This window comes from Chanodichthys erythropterus, chromosome 20 (genome assembly GCF_024489055.1).
Source record: "Chanodichthys erythropterus isolate Z2021 chromosome 20, ASM2448905v1, whole genome shotgun sequence".
Classification (NCBI taxonomy): Eukaryota; Metazoa; Chordata; class Actinopteri; order Cypriniformes; family Xenocyprididae; genus Chanodichthys; species Chanodichthys erythropterus.
In genome coordinates this window covers 24,960,755-24,976,567 of record NC_090240.1, presented here as the reverse complement: position 1 = coordinate 24,976,567, position 15,813 = coordinate 24,960,755, and the positions used below count along the sequence as shown (strand labels likewise).

The 15,813-nt window shown below is 37.5% G+C and overlaps 1 protein-coding gene across 4 annotated transcripts in view; it reads left to right on the top strand.

The window, feature by feature from the left end:
• The first annotated feature begins 356 nt into the window (after positions 1 to 356).
• The window catches only part of rerea (arginine-glutamic acid dipeptide (RE) repeats a), a 167,621-nt gene continuing 152,164 nt past the window's right edge, over positions 357 to 15,813 (top strand). For 3 of the 4 annotated variants that reach the window (XM_067372436.1, XM_067372437.1, XM_067372434.1), the window contains exon 1: positions 357 to 596. The gene's annotated coding sequence lies outside the window, so the exon portion shown is untranslated. The remainder of the gene's footprint in view (positions 597 to 15,813) is intronic. The other variant, XM_067372439.1, reaches the window with a different exon arrangement.

Genomic DNA, 15,813 nt, shown 5'->3' with positions numbered 1-15,813 from the left:
AAATAAAAAGCGCAATTGATCACAAAGCACTTTCTGTGTGAACCTACAGAAATCACAGAATGAATCTTTTTAAACGGATTCAATAAAACGATTTGCTGGTGTGAATCAACCTGCCCACCATCATAGCAATGTTTAGTCAGTCATACACACATTACTACTCGCACACACATACACACACACGCGCGTTTTTAAATCACAAAATGTCCAACCTGATTGGCCCGCGTCTCACGCTCTGCTCGCGTTCAACCAATCGCAGCGCACGACACTGGAAAGTGGGCAGAGCGTTTTCACGCGCACATTATTCTTCTCGCAGGAAGAGCGGCTTTCAAGCGAGGGGGGGTTTCTTTCTTACAGAAAAGAGAGAGAGAAAGAGAGAAAGACAACACTGTGTCCCAACACTGACCCGTTACCAACACTCCTCACTACCATAAATATTGATAAGTGACAGCCATATCATTAATATCGGTGTGCTAGGGGTGTAAAACGACTCCAAAACACTTGAAGCGGCACTTGACTCTCATCCGCTAACCGCCGCTGCTCAGTTACAACAACATCTCAAAACGCCAAATCTCTGATGTTGTAGAGAAGGATTTCAGGTAAGTTCCGCCTTTGACCGTCTTCTCGAGTATACGGAAGATGAGCTGATTAGCTTATGGCTCTTGCAATTAGCTACGTGTGTTAATCACAGCCGCTGTAAGCTGCCGTTGAGGGGGTGTTATGCTTTATTAATACAGGAGACATTAGCTAGCAGGCTAGCATAATCATCATCATCCTCATCATCAGTGTGTGTGCGTTCCAACGATTATAGTGTTTGACAAAGATACATCTATCTTTTTATTCATGTTCTGATATAATCATAACGCCGCTACATTAAGCCATCGGAAGGACAGTGGACCCGGTCAGATGGGTTATTGAAGAGTTTAGACAGCATTGAACTTGATAGTTTGGCTCTTGTTTTATTATGTCTTGCACCCGAGTCACGAGCGCTTTGTTGGCAACTTGTGCGCGCGCACAGGCACGCATGCATCTCGTTCACTGTGCAGTTTTTAATTGCACTTACCCTCATTTTGATCTGCTGTGAGATAGTGTCATTGCAAGATTGCGAGGTTACCCAGACGAATCAGTCTTGTGTTGTGTAACTCAAACCTGGTTACCTGACCACATAGTTTTATTGTCAAATGTGTCCTGAGAGGTCAGCTGACAGTATTTACATCATGTTTGCTCTGTGTCTGGCTTGTCAAATATGTGCTTTGAAAGATCAGTCCACTGTTTTTATGGTGCTTGTCATCAAGGTTCAGCTGGGCGCTTGTATCTGTAGTTTTTATGGCCAGAACTGGCTATATAAGCAGCTTTCACAATGATAATTTGTTCTTTGGTTGTTTGAAAAGAGATGAATAGATAAAAACACAAATGAAAAAGATTGACCTTGAAGATTCAATCAGTGTAAACCACCTGTTTACATTTCTATTTTGAGTGTGATTTTTGCATGTTTGCAAAAACACTGTGCAGAATGATGATTTGATAGATCTTCCGATAAACAATTAATTAAAACTGTACAGCAATCAAAGTCTACCACATGCAATTAAATTAATACAGAACAAATGGGAGAAGTTGACATTATTAACAAAATAATTACACTATATACCCCATATGCATTACAATAAATGTCTGAAAACAAGCACTCGCACTTCAGTAGTATAGTAAAAACTGAAATAATGTTGATCTAGGTGTATACCACTTTGAAAGTTGTGTAGCCTTATTATGCTGGATGGCGTTTAAACATTAAATTATCCAGCTTACACATGGGGAATCAATAAACCAGCTAATTAATCAAATGTGAGGCCCAGGTTGTGAGCTGCTTGCCATTGAAAAATGACATGTTTTTTATTTATAGATGCAACTGGTTTTCATTAGGACAGTGATTTAGGTAAAGTGTTGCACAGCCATGAAGATTTGACAGATTCTAGGATGTAGAACTTGAGCTGGCTAGTCACACTTGGTGATTGGAAATATACTGAATAAGATCATAATCGCCGCATTGTTTTTCTGTCCATTCAGCATGCAGTAAACACAGGCTGAATTGTACGGCCACCTGCCACTGTGTTGCACTAAGACCAAATGGCACTCTCAACAGCTTGTCATTGGAGGAGGCAGAAGTGTATTTTTTGTGGTCATTTTTCTCCAATGTGTTAGATAATCCCTCATACAGTACTCAGCCAATCTGTTCTGTTTTGCTAAAAAATGTAATTGCAAATTTAATGTGTAAAACTGTTATTTTATGCTTCTTCACTTGTTAGTATACATGGCATTTTTCTGCTTGTCAGGGCTTAATAAGGATGGCTGGACCGAGGCCAGTGTGAGAGGGTTTCGGGCCAGTTTACAGAACAGTCACTTGCCCTTTTGGGCCAGTGCTGTGTTGCAAATGATATGAATTTATATCCACTGAGCTTGTACATCCGTGTTTATGCTTTGCAAACTCAGATTTTTGGTTTTCTGTGGTTCTGTGTTGTTGTTGCAAGTTCTGCTGATTTGTCACTGAGATTCTAGCTGGTTAACAGACAAGGTTTGCCAAAATTGCAATTACTTGTTGTCTCAAAGAAATTTTATATTGTTGTTTTCCTGCAAAAGGGTTTTTATGAATTAATGGATTCACATTGTAGCGGAATATGAGCAAAAATATTTAGAAAAAAAGTAATAGGGTTAATAAAATCTCGATTAATTGAACATTTGACCTCAATTGCGATTAATGAACGATTGTGGGATACGAAGGTGGGATATTTTTTCCTAGTGAAAGAGTGATCTGACATAACAGCTCACTTTCAGCAGTTATTTGTAAGTAGTTACTTCAAAAGTAGGAAAATATATGCTATTTTTTCTAAGTTACTTTAGTGATAAATCACAGGACAGCGTTGACGACGAGTTTCTGCGCTCCTCTCTGTGCGCACAATCTTCACGTCATTAGATGTGCAAACTAATGTCTGTATGAGTGCTTGTGTGCCACAATGCATCGGAACAGTAGGTCAATATAATAATAATACACATACATGGTCTAAAATCGCTTAAATGTCCAAACTGGCAAAATTAAAACGCATACAATTGACAAAGTTTAGTGAAGACGCAAGTAAAAGTGATCTCTCGCGTGTGTGTTGACTCGGCATTTGAGTTCGCCTCCGTGTGGCTTCTGTGCTGCTGACTGGACAGGGCGGAGTCACGTGACTACACGTGTGGTAGTATGTTTTTAAGGGGAAGGTATTAAAAACCAAAAAAAAAACAACATGGAAAGAGTATGTCGGTTAGAGGTTCTGAATGTCGGTTTTGATTACTTTTTGATTAATCATCAGATTATCAAGTAAAATATATTACTTAATAATAATAACATACACTATATGCAATTAATATATTAGTTAAAGCAGATATAAAAATACATAGCGAAAAAATAAAAAGTGAACATTAATTTATGGGTCCAGTGAAAATCTGATCGACTGCCAGCAAGAAAAATCCTTATTGTTGAGCCCTGCTTGTTATCTGATCTATTGTTTGTAGTGATACTTTGATCTTGCACTAGAGATGCAATTGAGCCATAGTTGGCAATTTAATTACTTTGCAGAATTCTGACATTAAGTGACATTCTCCTCACAAATAGACTTATCTTAAGCACAATGGCTTAGCTTTATGGTTGCTCCTTAACACTGATTTTTAGCACCATCTGCCTCGGGTTATGCGTTTATCTAGCAGGCTGAAAGAAAGTAAAAGAGAATCAAACAAGCTGGGATTATCACATGAGCGTTTGGTCGTACACAGGCCTCAAAGCTGATGCCACCCATTTAACAAAACACTTAGACCCACAATTATGCCTTTTAATGAAGAATAACACTGACATGACCACAGGTTCTGGTTTGTTGCTGCTGTATTCCTGCACATAGTTGTCAGACACTTGCAAGCAGATAGAATAACTCTCAATTTGCTATTCTCTGATGATCTTGTTATTTCAGCGTCATGCTACAAAAAGAGTGTGTGGGAGTCTTAACAGTGTAGGAGAAAGCTATTAGTAATCATTCTCTGCTGGCCAAAGGGCATGAGAGTACTCTCAAGGGTATCACAGAGCAGCTATGTAAACTGTTGAACAAAATCAGTGTCACACTGACTCACAGCTGTGCTCATTTTTCACCCCTAAAGGCGACGGCCTATTGTATTTGCCTGTACGTATAGGGCTGGCTCAGCTTTTGAAAACAGGTTAAAGCCCAACACATCCTTCTCATTGCAAAAGCAGCACTCAATTTCAGCCACATCCCGACTTTTGAATGTTGTTTCCCCGAACACAACGCCTGTCATTTTCATAGTGAAGAAGATTTATGATGACGTTGAGTAGCTCTTGGAATTTAACAGCAGAGAGAGTTGTCTTGGATGAATAGCTTTGACAATCACAATGTTAAAAGCCTGTTCATACCAAAATACGATAACTAACCCTATAAAGTTTTATGGATGCGCCGAAATGAAAATTCTGGGCCGAAACTGAAACTGAAAATAAATAATTACATGTAGTAATCAATGATTTAATCAAACTTAATTGATAATCAACAATAAATCAACTTATAATAACAGAATTGTTTCTGTTCCAGTTTGTTGGTAAAATGTAAACATTTAAAAGACAATAAACTGTAATAACTTGTTTTCTCAACAGATTTATTCAAACATACAGTACTGTGCAAAAGTCTTTGGCACGTCAGTATTTTCAACCCCCAAAAAAGGTTTTAAGCCAGTTATTTATATCTTTTGCTGTAGTGTGTCAATAAGAAATATCCGTTCACATTTCCAAACATTCATTTTGCCATTAATTGTAATAATCCAGTGAGATTTTTGAATACACAAGGAGTCTGACAACAGCCGGTGCTCCACACAGTGATCTGATCTCACCATCATTGAATCCGTCTGTGATTACATGAAGAAACAGATGAAACTGAGACAAACCAAATCCAGGAGAACTGTGGCCGTGTCTCTGTGTAACCTGCCTGCAAAGATACAGTACTGTGAAGAGTTTTAGGAACTTGTGTAAAAATGCTGTAAAGTGAGGCTGTTTTTAAAAAATACTGTTATAAATAGATTTTATTCATCAATGAACTTATATTAACTAAATCAAAACAATGTTTTGTGTCACCACCCTTTGCATTTAAAACAGCTCTTGTCCAGGTACACTTGGGCATCATTTTTCAGGTAGCTTTGGAGGCAGGTTTCTTAAAATCTCTTGGAGACACGGCCACAGTTCTTCTGGATTTGGTTTGTCTGTTTCATCTGTTTCTTCATGTAATCACAGACGGATTTGATGATGGTGAGCTCTGATCTCCATGTGGAGCACCGGCTGTTATCAGTCTTATTGTGTATTCAAAAATCTCACTGGATTATTACAATTAATGGCAAAATGAATGTTTGGAAATGTAAACGGATATTTCCTATTGACACACTACAGCAAAAGACATAACTGGCTTAAAACCTTTTTTGGGGGGTGAAAATACTGACGTGCCTAAGACTTTTGCACAGTACTGTACATTAAATAATGAAGACATAATTACCAGGTTAAGTAAGAATATAATGAATATGTAATACAGTGCATATGTTTAGCAAGATGCTCTTCTCTAGAGTTATTTTTTCTAGCTAACTAATGAGTTTATGGACATAACTTTCTTGAGGTAAATGTAACATTAAGTATAGCCTACAATCTGTTTTGTTGATGTCTTTCTCGGTTTGCAACACTGATTGAGACAAGATTAATTTCGGTAATGTATCTTTCACCATACCTTCTGGTGTTCACCCATGTTTATTTCATACTTTAGATGAGATGATCAGTTCACGTGTGCTTTCATGAATGGTTTTCAAATTATTGAATAGAGTAAAAAAAATAAAAAATAATATAATATAATTTGTCGCTTGAATTCTGCATTCCCTTGAGATGCAGACATCCAAGAGGTGGACAATTAACTGTATATACTAGTTTAATTAGTGACACTTAGCCTACATTTTAAAAACCTTTATGGCAACAATATGGCAACATTTTATTTGGACTAGGGCAACATTTTTTATTAAATATTTATTTTATTCATTTGTATTTTAAAAGTTTTATTTTAATTTGGAAACATGACACCTCATTCTACAATATTTCTATGATTAAATATGTGACTCCTCCCCCATCAGCCAATCACTGTGTGCTTACTCTATAGCAACAAGGTCAACCCTGCCCTTACTCTCAGCTTAAGACTTCAGTCTATTCCTTAGTAAAAGTTTGTCTCAGCAGCTTTGTGAATAGGTTTTAAGAGAAAACTCTTAGCTAAGAACTTTTACTGCTATTTAGGAGAACTCTTAATGGTAAGATAAAATGTTTTGTGAATACGGCCCCAGAGCTAGTGTCCACACAGCTGACATGTTTAACTGTTGTAGCTTATTCACGTTGTGTGCATGAAATATACACTGAACACAGTCAAAATGTGGCATCGGAGAAGCACTAATTAAACGTTTGTTTTGGTCACTGATTTTGGCTCTCCAAAACCATTTCAGCCCAAAACCTAATTTCTATGAGAGCAGTGCAGTCCACAACACAGCTTTAATGATAACACAGAGGAACGATATCATTGGAATCACATAATTCCAATGCACACTCATAATGAACAGAACGTTTTCGTCCATCGTTATCGTTATCTTCGTGTGTGGACTCTAATATAGTTATATTATAGTTATCTTTATAGTTATCGTCCTTGGTGTGAAGGAGAAGTGATTCTTATTTTTTTTTTAGTATAGTTTAAAGCCGAACATCCCTGGTAAAGTGAGACACGTATTATCCACATCAGTCAAGCTGTCTTGTGCAATCATAGACTCTTGTACGTGTTTTTTTTTTTTTAAAGATAGAGCCAGCAATCGGGGAATCGGTGACAACAGAAGTAATCTGGTTAGCGTTTTTGGCATGGCGTGAATCCATCTTTTGAGCAAGAGTGTGCTCAGAATCCACCCAAGAGGGCAATTTGGGGAATCTGCTGCCAGGGCCAGTGTGAAGCAATCATGGGGAGAGCAGTAAATAATGGGTTGTAAATGGAAGACATTTCCTATGAAGTGTCAGTCAGGCGACTGGAGGGGAGATCCCATGTGGATGCTGCTGTGCTCTCGCTGCCTCGATTCTCCGAGCTGATTTGTCAATATTTAGGCAGGGAGAGGCAGCATTTACATAATGCTCCATCACACTGACACACTGTTCCTTTTGATTCGAGCCTTGATTCGTGTCAGATAGTTGACTGACCCGGCGTGTGGCTCGGCACAGACTTGGATATGTATTATAATGCAGTGACATTTGATGCTGGGAAAAATGGTGGCAAACCATAAGGTAGATTTTGCTCCCAGTGTCTTATTACAAAGATTAAATTAAGCAAAGCCATAAAACTATAGTCTTAGCCTCTTTGTTTATTCAGAAGGGGCAAAAGGAGCATCATCAGTTAAAGGAATAGTCAGGATTCAGTACCAGTTAAGCTTAATCGAAAGAATTTGTTATTACTGCAAAAATCTGAGGATCAAATCGAAAATCAATAGAAGTGAATGGGCCTGTGAAATTGTAAAATACTCCCTTTTTCAATAGTATAGCCATAAGACGGAAACAGTATGCTATTATTAGGGCTGCACGATTGACAAAAATTATAATTGTCAATTATTCCCTTGAAATTGTAATTGTGATTATCACAATTACTTTGAATGATGTTTTGAATAGCTTTATACCATTGTTTGAAGCAACTGCAAGCCATATTTTTATGTAAAAATAAAAAAAACATGCTGAAAACACTCTTCCTAATTTTTTTTTTTATAGCTTTTATAGCCTCAAATGTCAACTATACATTGGTTTGGTTTCTTCTTTAAATAATAAAAAAAGTAAACATATACATGTATTAGTAATAGAGGCTTTCGCACCCTGTTGTTCTAGAAGTTAGTTATAGGAACTAGCCACCAGGGTGGTGTCCCAAGAACTAATTTAGAGCCATTTTCCTGGTTGCGTTCGCTCCGCCAGTAGGAACTCTGAAGTGACGTAAACTGCACTTGTCGTTGTATCTTCTATTTTGATGGCGTGGCAGACTTTTATTTTGACGGCACTGAGAACAGCTCAGCCAGAGCCTGATTACACAGTGCTCACATTCTCCGTCTTCATTAGTTTACGAACTGTTATACAAAGAAAGTAGACAGTATATGAAAAAATAATAGCTTTTACCTTGTGGTTGATGCCCAGTGTGGCTAGCTAAGCAGAAATACATAATCATGTTTCGCTGCGTCACTGGTTGTTCCTTTTGTGCAGGGTTAGGGGCCGTTCACACAGAACGCGTCTTTGCGTCTAAAAACGCGATACGCAGCGCTCAGGAGTGGTTTTAAAAAAAGCGCAGCGTAGAACGCGAGTGTCTCGAGACGCGCTTTTGAGATGTGATGCAATAACGACAACAACGGAAATAATATAAATAGATAAACAGCAGAATTGACAGATACAAGTTTTGACATGGGAAAAAAGAAAATAAGATAATAATGAGCGCCTCCTCCGCCATGTTGCCGTCATATAAAACAGTTGTCATGCCAACTTGCTACTGTAAACAGAAGCTTGCAAAGTTCGCCCCGCCTCTGAGTTCTTCTGATTGGTCCACTGTTTTGGAACTGACATTGATGAGCTGCGCTGCATGTAAAAGTTGAAATTCTTTTAACTTGACACGGCGTCTTAAAAACGCGGCGCTCATATGAGAGGCACTGCAAAAGACGTGAGACGCGAGCGTAACAGTCATGCACGTCCGTCAAGCGTGTGGTAGCGCAATGGAATAGAAAAACGCGTTCTGTGTGAACGGCCCCTTAGACCTTTTACACTCTAAAGTAGTTGTGCTTCACCTCTCACAACATAACATGCTCTAAACACACCTCTTAAAGAGTGGATATTTTTTTAATCGTGCCTTTGAATGATTACGAAATCGTGGTATCCTGTAATCTTAATCGTGATTAGAAATCCAATTAATTGTGCAGCCCTAATGCATTTGAATGATTTTAGTGTAAAACAATCACTTTCTAATCCTTTTTTGTGTAGTTATTATTTCCAATTTTATAACTTTGTTGCCATGATGGCGCAACATTTTATAAATGTATAAGCATAACATTTCTGGTTTTAAATCCTCCAAAAATTGACCCCATTACTTTCCATTGTGTCTCCATTTTTTGAGGAAAATGAAGGATGAGTTGAAATGATTTATTGTGGCAATCAACAACATTATGCCATAAATGCTTTCTACTGACCTTAACTGAACCCAGAACATTCCTTTGGTGAAAGTTAGTTTCTAGATTATCTCATCATTGGTCTAAAGAGGTGTCCTCTCAGGTTAATTTCCCTCTTACCTTGCTGGTCATAAATCGCACCTCTTCTTTATAGTGTGTAACTGCTGGCTGCCATCTGTATAGCCAAGTAGGTCATTCTTTCTGCTGCTGTTGTTCAACTGTAAGGTCTGCTTTGATTTGCAAAGACAGTGTGACTGCAAATCACCCTTGTTTGTTGGAAATCCATGATTCCTCCTTGAAAGATCTGATACCCTGGACAATGCTGTCATGCTTCTTCCGAAGAGCTCTTGATGGGCCATTCAAATTCTGTGTACTCATTAAATTTAACAGTCTGACAACACACACTGACAGCATGCATAACAATCCAGCTCTTTCATTCTTCTTAAAAGATGTTTTCTGGGGTGTGTGTGTGTGTAGCACAAATGCCAAAAGCGGGTAATTGGCTGCAGCAGTGCTTTCTGCATCTGTTGTTTTAAGATATTAGGCTGACACTCAGGGCAGCCTGGCAGAAATGAGACAGGCCTCCTTTCTTCCTCTCTGACACCGAGAGGCTCTGTGTCTTGAGCAGGGCTGATTTCCTTGTTTCTTGACAGTTTTCTAGAGAGTCATGCAAATGTATTGTACATCATTTTTATTGTTGAGTCTAAGAGGATAGAAAAACAAGCAGTAAGACATGCTGCAGTTGTGCTGCAAACTGTGTAGCTGCAAATACATTTTGTAGCCTAATAATTTCTGCAAATCATTGCCCAGTCAGATGTTGTGTATCTTTATGTACACGGCTATGTGGACCACTTAAGAGATCCCAGTTAAAGCCATAAAATGAAAACACAAAGAACTGCTGGGAAATGCAAAGCCAGCTGGATGAAAGACAAGTTAACAATGTAGAGGAGAAAGCAACTCAAAAATAACTCAAATAAAATAATTATCCCACTTGTGTACTACCTCTAGACATCTGCTAAGAAAAACTGTATATCAATACCTAGAAAAAAACAAACACAGCAGCAGTATTTCTTTTTCATTTGATTTGATTTAATTTAATTTATAAAACAATAAATAAATAAAAATATTATTTTTTTATATAATTATTATTATTAGCATTATTAATATTAATGTTAGGATTATGGTTAAAACATTAATGTGATATTGCAATCTTTGCTTTGTTTTGTGGTTTTAGGACTGTTTTAATATACAAGCAGGATTATTAAATATACATATTTTATATATGTAACTATATCTAATTGTATTTTATATCCACACATTTATTTTAATATAAAATAATTGGGATAGTGTAAAGTTGGCCGGAAATTATCGCAAAATAAACCTCTTCAGGGTGAAACAAGATTCCTCTGCTTCATATTGGGGTCCTGATAACCCCACCAGCGTTTACTTTGTGATAACGACCAGCTGTCTGTTCATTATCCATTAAGTGTATTGATGGATAACGGGTCAGTTCCTTTAATTCACACAGTTATGAAAAGCTTATAGTCAGCGGTTTATAATGGCATAAAAAAGGTTGAGTCAAAAGCAGTCAAGCTTTGACATTTGCCTTTGTAATGCAGAGTGTGTTGCTTTATTTCGCCATGTAACTGTGACCAGACACCATCAGGGCTGCTGATGGAACTTCCTGTCAGTGAACAGCTTAACGTAACATGCTGAAGAAACATGATTGCTCCAAGATGTCCTCCCAGATCAGACAGAACTGTACTATGGGAGTCATTCTGTGGAATTGGGGAGGGGGGAGAGACATTCATGATTTTAAAGCAAAGCCAAAGCAGATGTTGGGAAATGAAAGTACCAAAGGCTTACTATATAGTCTTCCATGACATATATCGAGAGCAGTCAGGGGTGGGGGGAGCTGTTAACAAACTGTTTTGAGAGTGAACCACTTGGCTGCATGACTGCTGTCATGAAAATAAGATGGCATCTTGTAGGAGAACGGAGCCATATTGGTCCGTCCCTGCTGACTGAAGAGTCACACTGCTGATTAGGTAAAAGATTGGCTGCTGTAATGACGCCACATAGAGTGAACGCCACACACAAACACAGTCTCTGCATACCGGTGCTCCTGCAGCTCCCTTGAGCTGTTTATGTAGAGCCTCATGGAATATTGTACTATCATTTGATAATGCCCGTTTTCAGGGTACAGTCAAGGGAAGTTCATATACACACTCCCCCACATGCACATAGACAGTCACTGTTTTCCTTGACACTCTGAGTCTGTTTCCAGTCTGGTTTGTCCATTTGTAAGTGCATTAGTGTGAGGAATGAGAGAGGCGGAGAGGAGAGGATGTATTAGCAAAGCCATACAATTTTCTCAGATGCATTAGCACAGGCCGGGGGAGGAGAGCCCAGGCTTTTGCACTGTGTTTGACATGTGCCTTTCAGTAACATCCCTTATAAACCTGCTGGCCCATTAACCAATGCTTTTAAATATTGAACCAGCTTGTTTAGCAAGACTAAAACGTCTGAATCCTCTTAACTCTAGAACGCCTAGTTAAATACATTGATTCTTTATAAAACTATTTGTTTTGTCAATGTAAATACATTTTAATGATAATTTAGTTTGTGTTGATTGGTTTCTGAAATGTGAAATAAAAAAAAATATTTAATGTGAAAGCTACAACAGCAAAATCAGGGTTCAACAGAAGGATTTTGTCCTGCTGGTTCAGTCATTCTTTTTAAATATGATATTTTTAATGGCATTTATGTTTGTTTTGTTAAATTAATATAGCTGTATTGTAACACTATGATGGTTTTATTCATTAATTCATAAAGGCATTTTTGCTGGAAATGAATAAATATAGTGACTAGTTTATATTTTTCAGCCCATTGTAACAGATACCTCCGTTATTTTAGCAGTTTTGACAAAGCCTTGTCTGTATATATTAATAAGAATAATAATTGTTGACACACTACTGTTCAAAAGATTTGGGGTGCGTAAGAGTAATTTTTGTAAAGAAATTAATACTTTTTATTCAGCAAGGATGCATTAAATTAATCAAGAGTGACAGTAAGACATTTATAAAAATCTATTAAAAAAATACTTTTCATTTATTCATCAAATAATACTAAAAGTATCACATCATTATAAAATGCTGCTTAATAATTTTTTCTTGCACTAAATATTCTTTTGATTTCTAAAGGATCATGTGACACGAGCCAAGTCCAAGTTTTTGTGTTGTTTTGTTATTGACAAGTGTATATGCGTGTAAAAAGTTTGCGAAATTTGCTGTCTGCAGCTTCTATCCTTTTACCGATTAAAATGGTGTGCGTAATGATATCATCATAAAAAAAATGCATTGTTGCATAAGTTTGGTTGCATCATTAAAAAAAAAAAAATTGCCCTTGAGCTGTTTCCATAAATATTTTCACATATATTGCAAATTATATTGTATATTTCTCATCTTAAATATTTGTAAAATGTAGAGAGTAATGAGACGATTGAAATTTGCTAGTTTACAGCTTACTATTTTCACAAATAATATTAAATTAGGAAATATTAGTAAATATCAGATAGAATTTATGCGCTAAAGTTAAACGGAAAAATTATGTCGAGAAATTTTCTCGATAAATGGAATTTCCATTGGTAACCATTTTAAAACGCTAAACCTGTTTTCGTCTGAAAAACCTTGGATGGAATCCTGGCTACTGAAGACCGGAGTAAAAATGTAAAGATATGAAAACTGAAAACAGTTATTTTACTTTTGCTGTTTTTACTGTATTTTTGATAAAATAAATGCAGTCTTGGTGAGCATAAAAATCTTCTTTCAAAAAAACTTTCCAACCCCAAACCTTTGAACGTTACTGTCTTCAGCAGAATTTACAACCAGCTCTCACTTCGATCCTAAGCCAACAGACATTATTGTTAAGCCCTGAAAATACTGTCTTGTAGATTATTTTTTTTTTCCCTGTACCTTGGGCAGCACATTAGAGAGAGTTGCCGTGTAATGGTAGGTTCACCCTTTGTTTATATTTCCACCCAGACACCTCAAGGTAAAGATAATCAATATTCATCAGTTATGCTTGTGGCCGACCTCCTAACGCTATTGAACCAGGCTGTATACACAATCGACTGGTCCCATAGGCAGTAATGGATGAAAGCGATATATGTGCAGCTGCATGTCCAGGTCATATCAGTCCAGTGGAGATCATCATTGTAACATTATAGGCCAGAATCTTTCTTTCCTTCTATTTACTTTAATGCTTTTCTCAGTCTTACTGGTCTTCAGTTAATCTTCAAATCAGGATAGAGGCCACCATCAGATGCTGACAGAAAGCCTGGCATTGTTCATGACTCGGTCATAAAGCAGGTCGTATAGTCATTTATATTGGCACACCGGTGCTGGGTTTTTACTGCAGCACCCGCACAACGCAAAGTTCCGTTTGATGTTTTAATGGGGAATATGTGAGGATCTGAAGGTGTGAATTATGTGCTAGAGAAGGGAGGGGGTGGTCTGCTGTCTTTGTGCGCTCTAATCAGTCCTGACTCATCAGAGAGCGGCGCTAAGACTCTCCTCTCCTCTGCCCTTCATTTGCCCTTGCACCACGACCACTTCCTCTTCACGGCACGACCGCTTAGAGCATATTGGTGTCTGTTAGACAGCACCTCTTTTTTTCTCTTCTCTCAGATACTCTTCTTCGCTCTGGTTTGCTGTAAAGTGGTGCATGACGATGAGTTCGCACCTGTAGTTTTCCTCCTTATTACATGCTGCTATTGTGGCGAAGACAAGCAGGGGAGAGAGGAACGGCGTAAACAATAAACCACGGCAGCGCTATCTAATGGATCAATTTGTAATAAATCTGTTGCCTCGAGCTGTTGCGAGATTCAGCCCTTGCAAAGGTGACTGCATTTCTCCATCCTGAGCACGGCAGCTCAGATGAGGTTGACAGAAATATCAATGCATTTAATGAACCCACTGGTTCGGGAATGCAGGAAAATATAGTGAAGGCCAGTAATTCACTTATCAAAACAAGATTTTCTCTTTTATCATTGAAGTGTTACCCTGGAGCGCCCGCGCTCTCGTTCTGTGCCAGCCCGTATGTTCTTTTCTTCTCTCTTTGCATCATTTGCATTGTGGGGCTTTGATTGGACTGGGCAGATGAGGCTCTCTTGAAATGGCAAATAAATACACATTGCAGATACATTTTTTTTGTATTATTTTTTTTTTTAAATCACCCGCCACTTTGAGCGCCTGTAATGATTTCAGTCGTCGTTCTGTGTCTTCAGAGTGAGCTAGCAGTTCTATCTGTTTTTATTATACTGAAAAGCCATAAAATTGATGGTGTCTACTCAAAATTTAGTGCTTGAGATAGTCGCCCTAATATTTCTTGATATAATGGAAGAGTGTAAGTGGCGACTGTGGTTGATTTGAGAGTGGTGACGTGCTGATTCGACACCCACCATTTTATTGGATACTCCTGGGATTTCACACGGCACAAACATGTCACGGGGTGCTGCCTCATGAAAAAAACATTAACGGAAGAAATTAGACAAAAAACGCTTTAAAGTCTAAGTCAACAGAAATATTGGTTTTATTTAAATGGAAGTATTAGCCTCAGTAATAAGTGGAAACGAGTAAGGGGGGTTAATTCAGCCAGCACCCATAAATCTTTAGGGTGTCCAGGAGCTTGCAGTGATATTTTTGCTATCTAGGGGAAAGATGGCTAGTTTATTAAAATTATTACTTTTTTTTTTTTTTTCATTTTTGTTTTATTATAAACACAAAGGGTGTAAACACAGTGAAAAAAGCATAGGAAAAAAGTATTTGTTTTAATATATTTAATATATAAAATGTAAAATGGCAAAGCTTTGAATTTTTGGAAACCGTGGTACTTTTTTTCTGGTTTACTTTCTGAATAAACATTTATTTGAAATAGATTTTTTGTAACAGTCTTTACTGTCACTTTTGATCAATTTAATCTGTCCTTGCTGAATACAAATATTAATTTTAAAAAAATTAAAAAAATCTTACTGACTTCAATGTAATATCATCCCTGATCTTTATTTAAGTTTTACGTTTTTTTTCTCTCTTAATTTATTTGTATATATTGGCATATTATGGAACCGTAGCTTTGTCTGTGGATGATGATAGGGAATTGGTGTTTGATTGTTCTGTAGGAAAAGATCTGGAATTAATTTTCTGTATTTCAGTAATCATTTGGGACTTGAAGGAATGTAAAAAATCTGTGTGGATCGACAGCCCCACATATTCTTCATATCAGTTTTTCTTCTGTTAAGCTGTGGATTACTATTGCATGAACACCTTGATTGGTTTATGATTTCATCATTGTATTTTTCTGCATTTTTGGTTTTACACGGATGTTTCTTTTCCTTGCAAATGCGTCAAGGTGAAGCAAAGCTATTAAACCAAGTATTTTGTCTGCTTTGATTTCTAGGGCGTGTAATTTGAGCTTCTGCCAAATCGAACTGTTAAGCGAGTAATTCTCTGTTCAGACAGATGCACACTTTGCTCAGAGGTGTTACGT